Genomic DNA, 14,311 nt, shown 5'->3' on the forward strand with positions numbered 1-14,311 from the left:
AGAAGCTGAAAAGCTGTAAGCAAAGAGCAGGCTTAGTGGTGCCCTCCACATGATCTTGAGCGGGAGATTTATTGAGTCCATCTCATTTTGGTGGACCAAGCCCAAATTGCATTAGTTTGGGCAGCAAGTAATTAAAGAAAAACAACATGGGGTTAAATGAAATTTGCCTTTGAAATAGGTTTTGTGATTCATATGGCTATACAAAAGAAAAGAAAAGCAAACAGTAGCTGCAGACTAAAAAGAAGAAAAGACAAGAGAGAGAAAGAGAGAGCAGTGGCGTTTTCTCTAGAATTGGGAGTAAGGTTTTCAATGTTTGATTGGACAATCAAAAGCTGATTTTGACTTCGTTTTCTCCCAAATTTTGAGAGTAAGTTTCTGGTATCGCCTTCTACAATCATACTGGTCTTGATTTTTTTTTATCCTCTTGTTGTCTATTATTTGAGATACCCACTTGTTAGAGAGACCGACATTAGTCTGTTATTGTAACCACGAATATCGAGATTCTTGATATTGTTAGCCTCTAATATTATTTAGAGAGGAATTTGTATTGTAATCTCATTAATATAGTGGAAGATTATATCGGACTACGGTCCCGTGATTTTTTCTATTTTGGGTTTTCATGTAAAATCTGTCTCTTATGGTTGATTTATTACTTCAGATTTTGTTGGTTTATTTTTCTGCCTATTTATTTATAGTACACATCTTATTTTAATCACACAAAAAGAGAAAGATGTTTGTTTCTGCTTCATTTACAATTGCTTGTGTAGGTTCTTTTCTCAACAAGCTGTGATTTAAAAAACAATTACAAAATTATTTGGAGTGTAAAATAAACTAAAAAAGTTTTAAAATTTTAAACAGAGCTTATTACATGTATCTAGTATTCCCAATTTTAATTTCATAATTTTTTTATTAATATATAATTTTATAAAAATCCTAGAATACATAATGTTTTAGTTAAAGCACTGTAAAATAGTTTTGAATTTGTCATAAAACAAATAGTTTTGAAATTGTTTTTGGTATCAGTTCATCATGACGATTTTATGGGGGATACTTATGGTTGTCCACCATAGTTCGTCATTCCAATTATTATTTTAAGAGTAAAAGTTCAAAGAATCAGACCTGTAGGATATGGGTTAGAGAATCAAGATGTTGGAATTAGTTGTTAGTCGCTACATTTTGAATGGTTTAAGGTGTTTGAGGCTGATTGGAGGCTTAGAAGTGTGTTTAAATAATTTCTTCTATCTAGGTGAGTAACTCCACTCCTAAAGCACTAGATTTGTGTGACTCTATTGATATCTTAATATTATTGTAAGTAACATCTTTTTTAGTGTACTGGATATCTAGAGTACTGGATATGTAAGATAGTTTTGATATTTTAACATTATTACAAGTACATGTGCTTTTTTTAGTTCTTCAAAACAAAATTATTTATGTAAGTGTTTTAATATAATTTTGATAGAGTGCTAGATTTGTGTGATTATATTGATATCTTAATATTATTGTAAGTAACATCATTCTTAGTGTACTGGATATTTAAGATAATTTTGATATTTTCATATCTTTACATGTGTTTTTTTTTAATTCTTCATAACAAAATTAATTTATGTAAATGTTTTCAAATATGAAAATTATGTTATTTTTATGGATCCAATAGAATATTATTAATGCCTTTAAATATGTAATTTATTTTATTACATGACTATCTTCTATGAATTTTTCTATGAAATATTAAAATGGAATTTATTTTGCAATCCTAAATCATTGTTGATCTTTTATGAATTCGATATAAATATTTTATTCACATATACGATTGAGATTATTTATGATTGTTTGGGGGCCAGAGTGCCCCGAAGTGCTACATAGTACCACGTGCAAGTCGTGACATATGGAAAATGATTTTAAATATTTTGGCTCATTGTCTATAGTTATTTTGATTTTGATTTTGATTCTGATCGTATTATATGATATATATGTTCGGGACCAGTACTGAGTTTCTATTTTGAGGGTGCACACGATATTCTGATTCTGATTCTATTCTGGCTAGTCACTGGGAGTATAAGTGATATTTTGTGACATGAGCTAATCTTTTGTTTCCTATATTTATATCTTATACGATTTGTTTTTGTGATTAATTATGACTTTGATATCTGTAGAGGGCATTTGAGTGACTTGTTGAGAGGTGTGTTTATCTTTGGAGGTAGAGATTTATTTACTTGCTAGTTGAATAAAAGAATGATGAATTTCTATTTCCTTTAAGCTTGTTAGTGTTCTAAACTTATAATTGGGGAGTTTTGAGACTTTTGTTACATTTATGATTTGCAAGAATATGTCAAGTATTCAACTTGTGGATTTGTTGATTTGTTTAATAAAGTTTGAGGTATTTCAATTTGAGATTTTGTGTGAGGATTTCAATTTGTATGTAACCTCCTATTACCAGGTGTTAAATTTGGGCTGTTACATAACCACAACTATTGGACTCTTTTTCATGTGTAATGAAGTGAGGCAAACACTATTGTAATACTTCAACCTCTATTAAGAAAAGATACAAAATAATACATAATGAAGAAACAAAAAAAAAAGAAAAGAAAAAGAAAGAAAGAAGAAGATGATGAGAGAGAGTGAGAAAGAGAATGAGATTGGGGATTAAGAAGATGAAAAGTTAAATTTTTAATGAGTTTCTTTACATGGATTAATGAACTTTTATTTTTTACCAAGAAATTGAAATGATTTTGAGTAAACCATCATAAATTATTTAAACTTTGACAAATTCTATATCCTCGAAACAGAAATATGAAAATTTATTGTATGCATCTTTAAATATTGTTTTGGTAAATAAGAATTATGTTATGACATGATTTTTATACTCCATCCATGTCTTAATTTCAGTCTGATATCAAGCTTCAAATAACAAAATCAAGTGATTTTGAGTCAACTATTTATGGTAGTAAAATTGGTATTTTAAATTTGTAGAACCTTTTTTAGTCTTACTAAGGCTACAATAGTTTTGCTTTTAAAGATCAATTTTGGCAAGTTTTAGCATGCATATTCTTAAAATCCATTTAATTTATTAATGATTATGTCAAAACGGAGAAGACCAATTTTAGTAAGTTTCTAGCATGCATGTTCTTAAAATCTATTTAATTTATTCACGATTATGTCAAAATGGGGATGTTATTAGCTAGCATTGTAATTAGATAAATGTATTGTTATTTTTTGCTTAAGATGTAATGTTAACAAGAAAAGAATTATAAGTGAACTTACTTTATGTTGCTTAGAGTGAGCTAGGCATATTATGTGCTTTCGGAGAGTTTTGGTTTTCAAAATTGCAAAGGGTTTTTTGTGATCTGTTATAGAATAATGGTTGCCCCTTCCTTTTTGTTTAGGCTATGCTTGGTATATTGACTATATCTGTTAATGAAATGTTAGCTAGTTGAATTATATGGTTTGACATTGAATGATGATTGCAGGTTGTTAATTAATTAATTGTTGTTGGATGTCATGTATGTATTTTAGATTGCTTATGTATGTCAAAGTTGTTTTACTGCTTGAACTGATTATTCCCTATTGTATTAATGTTATTAAAACCTCAATAACTCGTATCTGTCTACTCGGCATTAACTCACTCCTACTTTAAGGTCTTGAGGATGTCGATAGCATGGAGTAAAGGAGAGTTGAATGTTTTCTTAGAGCTAAGAAGTATATAGTTTTTTATGGATTTTCTTATTACAGTTTAAAATCTTTTTAAAAGTCTTTAGCTTTAGATCTAGATAAATTATGTATGTATTTATTGTGTCTATGAGGTGTACTATAATTTGACTTGAACATAGCAGCAAATAGATCCTTCAATCAAATTTCTCATTCTATTGCTATAATAGTTAAAAGTATTTCTAATTCTCATATGCCCAAGAGGGTCAGGTCGTAACATTAATGTTTTTGTCTAAACATTAATATTAAATCCAAAAGCTCGATCCAACCATCAAGTATGTTTTCTAAGATGGCATAAGTTGCTATGCTATGCTAGGGCAACCATTGTGGTTCTTAGTTTGGAACTTATGGACTTATCAAAATGAGGCCAGTTTAGGCTGAATCCTTAGCCAAGCCTACTTAGGGCACCTTGTTCCATAATAGAAAGAGAAACAAAAACCCTAGAAGGCCAAAAACCATAAACACTCTTAAAACAAGTTTTGGCAGTTCATGTTGTGATGAATATTGTGCAATCTGAAATGCAAGTTATGCAACCCAAGAGGGGGCTGAATTGAGATTTTATAACTTATACAAAACAATTTAATTTATTACCTTAATTAAATCAAAATAACAATAAGTTTAATAAAGCACAATAATAAAAAGTAAGGGAAGAGAAAGCAAACACAATAAGTTTTACGTGGTTCGGCAATCCCCGCCTACGTCCATGCCTCCAAGCCAACCAAGCTCGGAGATTTCACTATCCAAACCTCCCAAGACTTCAAGTTCTTTACAATTGACTTCCAAGGTGTCAATAAACCTTTACATCTAAGAGATTATCTCTCAATCTCTTCACTTAAGTGTTTACAATTAACTTCCAAGTTCTTTACAATTGACTTCTAAGGTGTCAATAAACTTTTACAACCAAGAGATTATCTCCCTATCTCTTTACTCAAGTGTTTCTCACACTTATACACTCACAAATTTGATGAGAAAATAAGATTACAATAAAGAAACTCTCTTTAAGAGTGGATATAAAAACAATAGCTCAATGAAGATTTAATATATGATGATTTTCGAATTAGAAGCTCAAAATATGTTGTTTTAAACTTGTTTATGCTTGCAAGAGTCTCAAAATTGAAGTTGAAGTTGAGTTTTTATAGCTAAAGCCCAAAAACTAACCATTATAAGCAAATTCCAGCAAGCAAGTGGCTAATTGCTTAATTTATCTGACTCCCCGCTTCAAAGCAGTAAAGTTAACGTTAAATTTGAATTTCGTTACAGTGACACTGTTCACAAAATTATAGTTTTGCCCAAAACTTTTTATAATTATATTATGGCCCAAAATGACATAGAATTTCTAAATTAATACATGTTATTCCCAATTTTAGAATTTCTAAATAATACTTGTTATTCCTAAAACTTTCTGAAATTGTGATATGGCCCAATACATGATAATATTTTTCAAAATAGTCCTTTGAAAAATTTAACATAATACTTATAAATTTCAAAGTTTTTAAACTTTTTTCAAGTTAGTCCAGAATTTGAAAATGTGAAGTTTTCCTCAGGCGGCTAGACACTAGCCCACAGGCAGTTAGCCGCTAACTCTTTGTCCACTTATGATATTTACACTCAGGCCCTCAAACTTTCATAAATGATAATATGGCCCAAAAAGTTTCAAATGTTTGCGAATAAGTCCAACTCAGGAATTCAAAACAATACTTATACTTTTAAAACCTTTGATTTATGAAAAAAATAATGATTTATTAAAAAAAATCTTGAGCTTCTCAAATGCTAAACCATTCATGTATTAAATCATACCGGCTTTACAAGAATTGTTGTAATAATGAGTTTATTAAGCTCTAAACTTTATTCTTGATCACGCCGTTGTCCGTTGAGTGTCTTGAACTTGATTTCACGTGATTCACTTACTCGTAAATATTATCCTTCAAGAACTAGTGAAATGTGAAATATAATATTTTTCAATTTTCTTAAGACACATGTTTGTTATCATCAAAATTACAATATGTGTAGCCCTTTAGGCTAACACAATCAAGGTCTACATTAGGAACATTTCAAAAGATTTTCTCAAAACCCTAGTTTTTGCAGCCAAGCAATTGTAATTTCACTTTAATTATGTTATAAATATGTTTTAAGTGGATTTTGGGTTGTAAGGGAAATGAATAAAAATCTCACAAAAACAATGAATTTATATTCTTTAAGGATCAGAGCACCTCACTTAACCGTGGTGTAGGGGCTATTTTAGACTTCAAAAGAGATGAAAAAGAGTGAAAGAGAGCTAATGATGGTAAAAAGTCAGATCTGAAATGTGGGAAACTTGAAAGGGTGATTTTTGGCCTGCAAAACAAGGAAAGTCGATTAGAGGTGAAATTGGCAGTGGCCAGCAACCACACTCCGACGCTCAAGTTAGCTACTTGTATTTTTTATAGAGATAAGAGCTTACAAGCTCTTTAAAAAGGTGGCGAGAGGTTGAAGAAGAACTTAGCCCCCCTTTTTTGTTTGTGTGTTGGCATTGAGTATCAGAGAAGATGAGTGTATGCGTGAGTATGAGAGAGATAAAACCTTTTTTGGCCTTTATATAGCACAACCTGGGTACCTTGCCACGTGACATGTTTTTAATGGTGATTCTTTTATCTTTTCTAAAATTTTACGTCCTTTTGTCATCATGGCAGCTTTTTGAACCGTTAGGAGCATGCTCGGAGGGTAAGGAGATGGTTTTTGGCGAATTTTGTTGTATCGTGTACGTGGCGTACCTTGCAGGTGGTCCAAGGTTCGTTTTGCAGTGATTTTCTACACAGTAGCAGGCGTGGTAGTGATGGACCACTGTCCTTTATAGACTTCTTTTGGTTTTTTTTGCACACTCGCAGTTGGCTATCTCCCTTTTTCTGACATAATATTCTTGATTTGATGAAATCAAATAAAATATTCTATTAGTGTGTCACGCGTGATGGTGATTTTAGGATATTCCCTTCGATTTCTTAAATCTGTTGTGGCGTACCCTGCATACCAGTATTATCTAGAGAGTGTACCCAGTATGGGCTGGGTACCCTAAGAAGTTAACTTATAGCCATTAAAACCTTTTTATCAACACGTGGTGCTTTATTTTTCCTTTCTTATTTATTCCCCAAACAAAATCTATTGTAGAAAGGAAATTGATCTTCTTTTAGATAATAGAGGAAAAATAATTAAAACTTGACATTATAGCACATGGATTCGTGCTACCATGTAAGAACGAGATTCCTAAACCTATTCAACTAGCATTTGCCTTAAAACCCTGTAAATAGACAACCAATGCATTATATGGATACACCATTACTTAAAGCACTAGGGTGGGAAAATTTGATGTGGATTGGATTCAGATCAATCCAATCAGATTTTAGATTGTTTGAATTGATAAAATGATCATCCGAATGAAATTTGAACTTAAATTTGATTCGAACATATCTCAGATCAGATGAATAGTTTGGATTAATTCCAATTTAGATTGGCCCAATAATATCATATTGAAATCAGATTTGGATGTGTTCGAATAAATCATATGGATCTAGATGACTTGCAAGCTCAAATACAAAATTAAAATAACACAAATTTAGAAAAGAAAATGCAGCAAGCCAACAAACGGAAAAAGAAAGACATAAAATGAAAGTATGTTTATTTTAACAAACAATTATTTTGTTGAGAACCTCAGCAACAATTGATCCTAAAAGCAAAAAAGCTAATCAAACAATTAATTTTTCAATCATCGAAAAAAAAGAGAATGACATACACGCAAAAACAAATTCACAAGCAATTCAAAAGATCCAAACCTCTTCAAGTTTTTTGAAGTCAAAATATCTATTTTGATAACCTCTGCACCTCACGAGCTTTGAGGGATCCAACTCCATTTGAAATCCTTGCAATGAATAAGTAAATGTAGTGGCTAGGTTTAGGACCTTTGTAATGTGTTGTTCATGGGCTCAACGACTATCGATTGGGATGTTGTCAGTGTACAGCTGGGGCGTCAATGACTGGACAATTGGTTGACTTTTTCTCAAAGAGAATGACTAGGTTCGTGTGTGATACAACTGATTTGCTTTTTCAATTCTTTCTATTTTGATTTTAGGAATTTAAGGATTTAGGGTTGTCTTTTAATTTTTATTTCTTATTTATATTTAAATTATTCTTTTTAATTGTACATGCAATCTGGTCGGATTGACTCGATTGATCTGAATCCTATCTACTCCTAATCAAATACATTCAAATTGTAAAAATTCTTATACGATCAGATTTAGAGATAAATCTAAATCCAATCCAAATAAGATCAGATTAGATTATATTGACCCAAATTCAAGCCAATGCCTACGCTAATAGCGTAGCATCATTTAACAATTGAAACAACCCTTAAACCGCAGCCCCATCTTTCTTTTTGTTCAAGAGATAATCTCCTTATTTGTAATTCCAGCCAGACAACTCAAGAGCGGGGTGAATTTAAAGGTTTCTTCACTAGCAAAGACAATTCTACAAGTTCAACCACGAAAATCCAATAATAATGATTAAGATAATTAATATAAAGAGAGGAGGGTAAGAAATGAACACAAAGAATTTTACGTGGTTCGACAAATCTGCCTACATCCACACTTCCAAGCAATTCAAGCTTCAATATTCCACTAACTATGTCTTATAACCCAATGTTCTAGAAAGAATGCAGGTGACTTCATAAGTGTCAATTAAGCTTTACAATATAAGATGATTCCACACTTTTTCCAAAATATTTTCCACACTTACAACTTCTCAATCCACAGATAGAGATTATTCTTACAAGATCAAACTCCTTACAAGAGTAAATAAACGAGAAAATTTGAGCCAAAGCAGATCATCACTACAAATAATCGAATAGCCGTTTCAAAGATAGAATGTATCAAATTATTATCGAATCACCACTACCTGGGAAGTGGATGACTGTTAACTCTGATTTCTCAATTTTTCAAATTTTATAACTTTAACCCATAGCTTTCTAATATTATATATTGGCCTAAAATGTTATAAAGCCCCTAAAATAGGTCATATTTTAGAATTTTTAAACAATACTTGTATGATTTCATAGTTTTGAAAACTTTTCCAACTAGTCAAATAATTGAAAACTACTATTTTGATAAAAACACTTGATTTTTATTTTTAATCAAGTATGGGATCTTTATAATATGAAAACAATGATATGATGATAATAATAATAATTTGAGCTTTCAAATGCTTAATAATTCACACATTTAATCATGCTAGCTTTGTAAGAAATGTGACAAGAAAGATCACCTAAGTTAGTATCCTTGATGCTTGTCGTTGACTTGATGAGCTTTGTTCATTGAATGCTTTAAACTTGATCTCTCATGGATGATTTTTGTCCTTAAAGAGCTAGTGAGAATGAAAGAATTTTCTTTCTATTTTAGCCTTAATATGTGGTTTGTTATCATAAAAATCAAGTTTTCTATAACCTTTAGGTCAACAATCTCTCTTTTTTTTATGATGACAAACACTTTATGTTTTTTGACATTTATAAGGGGATTTTAATAACAAGATTTTCAAGAAATATTAAGCTCCTCTTAAGTAGATATGGGTTTGAAAAATATCAAATACACTTCAAGAAACTCAATGTTAATGTTTAAAATTAAAATAGATAATTATTAAATAATGCCTCCATCAAGAATATATTAGCATTTCATCACTTTCAATCTCAAATAATCAAGTATCAATAATGACATCATCTCCCCATATCAATATCCAAAAAGGCAAGTAATAGACCAAGAAAATTCATGTAAAATTTAAAATATCCACAAAAAGTCATATTATTAACCAGTCTAGCTCCATAATTATCCAAAGAGTCAAGAAAAAGCATTAATTCATGATATTCAAGATCACCAACAAAATGCATAAAATGTGAAGAAAATATATGATAAGATGCTAGTGAAAAAAAATTTGAGGAAAAGAATAACAAAGCCTTTAGGAAGGCAGTGGTGGAGGTGGAGGATCAATGCAGATTGCTTGAAGAATTAGCCAATGCCCTTCTACAATCAATTGTTGTTGGAGTTGAGAGTATTCAAATTGTGATTAAAGGCTAGTTTGCTGGTTAGAGATAGTGCAAATCTCACCCAACATATGCTAAAACATCGCCTCATTATTATTTTAAGCAAAACGGTGAATCAAGGCTTCTATGAAACATGGTAATCTTGTAGCTAAGTAGTTAGGAGAACATCTCCTTCAACATTTGATTATCTTCAGGAGCAATCAATGTGGAATTGTTTTTAGCTAAGGTATCTTTATCCCTTTTTCATTTTTCCATTAAACGTCAGAGAGGCAATTGATTCATCTCCTAATTCTTGAGATATGTCAAATGCAGGCTCAGTATTAGAGCCCAAAATGCTTGACAATCTTTGTAATAATGCTACTTAAAAGAAAGGTTTTGTTATCTATTGAGGGTGTGGCAAACATGTGTTGAAGCATAACATATCCAACATTAACTAGTCTACCCCGTAAAATACAATCTAGTGAACCCACATCCAACCATGTAACCTCGTCAGCGTGGTCCTTTTAGGGATAACATAATACAATATACTATGCAAAATTCAGACTTTGAGACACATAAATTGAGAGCGTATTGTCACAAATCTCCTACATTTGTTTTTAACTGTATTCATGTCATGACCCAACTCTGACTTGGCAAGAGGTCTACACAGTCTTGCCAACTAAGGTGCGGATCACCCCTTATAAATCAAGAATTTTTATCGTGCTTTGCCGATGTGGGATTCGCCTAGGGTGTTACATACACCCACCCTTAGGGACTTAGCCGCTCTGATACTATCTGTCATGACCCAACCTAGACCTGCCAAAATATTGTCCGCTTTGGGGCTTAACAAGGCCCGCACGATTTTATTTTTGGGGTGTATGATGATTTTAACATCCATAATGTCGTATATGATTTCTAATAAAAATTGAATTTCCATAATTTAAAATCATGGAAATTTGGCGTTATAAATTCTCCCTTCTTTAAAAATTTCCTCTTTAAAATTCAAAAGTACTTTATGCATGGATTAGTTGAGGATATTTTTCGAACATTTCTACCTTTCGCTCCCATATAGCTTCATCAACAAAATGGTTTATCCAACATACCTTGGCTAACGAGATAACTTTAGTCTTCAAAACTTGTTCTTTCTCATCAATAATCTCAAAAGGCTGCTCCTCATATGATATGTTTTTTGATATTTGAATTGGTTGATAGTCTAACATATGTGAAGGGTTTGCTATATACTTTCTCAACATTGACACATGAAACATATTGTAAAGCCTAGATAGAATCAGTAGTAAAGCTATGAGATAGGCCACAAGACCAATTCTCTCTAAAATCTCAAATTGTCCAATGAACCTAGGGCAAGGCTTGGCTTTCTTCCCAAACTGAAATACCTTTTGTATGGCGATACCTTCAAGAAGACAAAGTCTCTTTCTTCAAATTCTAAATCATGTCTACAATGGGTCTGCATAACTCTTTTGTCTGCTCTGAGCTGTTCGAAGATGTTCTCTAATCAACTTGATTTTATCAATAGTAATAATATGTACCAATTCTAGACCCAAACTTTTTCTCTCACCAACCTCATCCTAACAGATTGGGGATATATAATTTCTTCCATATAATGCCTTAAATGGTGCCATGCCGATACTTGAGTGGAAGCTATTATTATAAGTAAACTCGATCAACATAAGATGTTCTTCCCAACCACCACTTAAGTCTAGTACATAAGCTCGAAGCATATCCTCAAGGATTTGAATAGTCTTTTCGGATTTTCCATCTATTTGTGGATGGAAAGTAGTGCTAAATCTCAATTTCTCCCCAACTCTTTATGTAAGCTAGCCTAAAATCTTAAAGTATACAATGGATCTCTATCATACACTATTGACATTAGAACTCCATGAAGCCTTAATATCTCTTTTATGAATAACTTAGCTAGTTACCCACATTGTCTATACTTCTCCTTGCCAAAAAATGAGCCGATTTCGTCAATCGATCAACAATTACCCAAATACAATCACATATTTTCCTAGAATGAGGTAATTGTTGAGTGTTCGAAAATGCATATTTATAAAGGAGAAAACCGTCATTTTACATTTCAAGTCTTACTAACAACCCTTACTTTTATGTATTTAACCTTCTTGTGATTTAATTACATGTGTTTTATTTTAATTAAGTATTTTATGTATTTTAGGGGCATCATAGTCATTTCACAATAAACGAGAAATCAGATGGCAAAACGGACATCACTTTTGAACTCAGGACGGTCGAAAACCTTATGAGGAGCATAAAACGAAAAATGGCACTGTTCACATGTACGGTACTATTCACGTGTACGGTACTGTATACGTTACTGTTCACGACACTGTTCACATAGACGGATGATGACGTGGCATTGACCGATGATGTGGCATTGACTGATGAGGTGTCACGATCCTGTTGGGCTAAAATTCTTATGTACTGTTGATGGTGACGTGGCAGCATATCAATGGACGAAAAATCTCGCGTACGGTACATGCATCACACAAGATTATTTTCAACCAAACCGCATTACTGTTCATCCGAGTCAAACCGTGTTACTGTTCATCCGAGTCAAACCGTGTTATTGTTCATCCGCGTGGTCAAACCGCGTACTGTTGACTGATGACGTGGCGCAATCCTGAGCGTCCAAACTGTTTTTAATCCGATGGCCATGATTTACTCCATGTATCTATAAAAATGGGGCCTCTCCCCCCTAATTTGATATCTCTAAATCCATTTTTGGACTCCATTTTCTGTAATTCCCTCTCCATCTTGTATTTTCTTCATATTTTAATAAATTCCCATTTTGCCCCTAGTTCAATTATGAGTGGCTAATTTTCTTTTAAGCTTGGGTTGAAGGTGAAGTCTCAACATGTGTCATGGGCTTAATTTGGTAAATTTATTTTCTCTTCCCCTCTAGTTTTTGTAGATGTTTTGACTTCTCGTCGACAAATAATAATAAGCTTGTCTAGATACCGCCTTGGTTACACCGGCTCTCTAGTATAAGGTTATTATTATTTGGCACGGTAAACCCTTAGCACCATATTGATTAGAGCGTGGTTCATGAGGTGTGGATTCCCCCCTCATGATTTAATTGGCATTAATAAGGAATATTTAGCCCATGATGCATGTTGATATGGATCCAGATACCCAAGTACGTCATTTCAATATAATTCTCTTCAATTTATTCTCGCCATTTCAATACCAATTTTAGAATTTATTCTCGCCATTTTAATTTAAGTTTTAGCATATTCTAAATCATTTCCACCACAAATCCAATCACCCATTTACAAAATTAATTCTACACAATTAAAATCCACCTTCTCGTGGGATCGACACTCGTCACCATTAGTCTATACTACAATAGATTCGTGCGCTTGCGAGTACATTAAAATTTGCACAACAAGTTTTTGGCGCCGTTGCCGGGGAGGTAAGTAATTTTAATTCATAGAATTAATTTTTGTGAATAATTTCTTTTATTTGTTTTCTTGTATTTTTTATTAAAAAAAAAGTGAATCCGCATTTAGAGGTTAGTAATTTCTTTTTTTTCTCTTCTTTAAATTTCTGTAATTTAATTTTCAAGTTATTTTTTTTTCTTTGTAATTTTTGTTTATCTTACTAATTCTTTTTAGTTAATTTATTTCACGTATTTATTTTTGTGTATTTTTATAGAAAGTTTGTAATAGCGCAATAAGGTTAGTATCGTAATTTCTCACTCTTCTTTATTTTTATTTATTTTGTTCCCATCTTTATTTTTTATTTTATTTGTTTTGTATGCATGGTCGTAGGTCATTATTACCTAATCTTGAACCTATAGACCTTGAACTTGAGAAAACACTTCGCACACACAAACAAATTAAAAATAAAATGAATTTGCAACCACATGAGAGGCCATTTAAGGATTATTTCAGTCCTTTAGCTAATTTGAGCACATCATGCATAAGATACCCAAATGTAGCTGCTAGAAGTTTTGAACTAAAACCTAGTGTGCTAAATTGTCTCCCCACATTCTATGGCTTAGAAAATGAGGACCCATATAATCATCTGAATGATTTTCATGCCATTTTTCAAACATTTAAATATGAGCATTTTTCAGACGATAATGTTAAACTCAGATTATTCCCATTTTCTTTAAAGGATAGAGCTCGTTCATGGTTAAATACTTTGCCTGCTAATAGCATCACATCATGGGAACAAATGGTTACAAAATTTTTGAATAAATATTTCCCAGTGCATAAAACTAATGCTATTCGCAGGGAAATCTCGGAGTTTACACAGAGAGAAGACGAGCAGTTTTTCGAAACGTGGGAGCGATTCAATGGGCTGCTCTTGAAGTGTCCACATCATGGGTACGAGAAATGGCACCAATGCCAATACTTTTTAGAGGGATTATTGCCGAATGTGCAAGAATGGCTAATGGCAACAAGTGGAGGAGAGCTAATGTCAAAAAGTGCATCAGAAATTTGGGAATTCTTCCAGCGACAAGCAGATAATTCCCAACAACGGAGTCGATCACTCAGGAATACTAGAAGAATTAAGGGAGTAAATGAGGTT

General features: G+C 32.3%; 1 non-coding gene across 1 annotated transcript; it reads right to left on the reverse strand.

The window, feature by feature from the left end:
• Positions 1-14,005: 14,005 nt before the first annotated feature.
• On the reverse strand, positions 14,006-14,109 carry LOC127902002 (small nucleolar RNA R71). Its single transcript, XR_008054407.1, has one exon. It is a non-coding gene; the product is annotated as a small nucleolar RNA R71 (small nucleolar RNA).
• Between the last annotated feature and the right edge of the window lie 202 nt (positions 14,110-14,311).

The sequence above is a fragment of the Citrus sinensis genome, chromosome 4 (assembly GCF_022201045.2).
Source record: "Citrus sinensis cultivar Valencia sweet orange chromosome 4, DVS_A1.0, whole genome shotgun sequence".
NCBI lineage: Eukaryota > Viridiplantae > Streptophyta > Magnoliopsida > Sapindales > Rutaceae > Citrus > Citrus sinensis.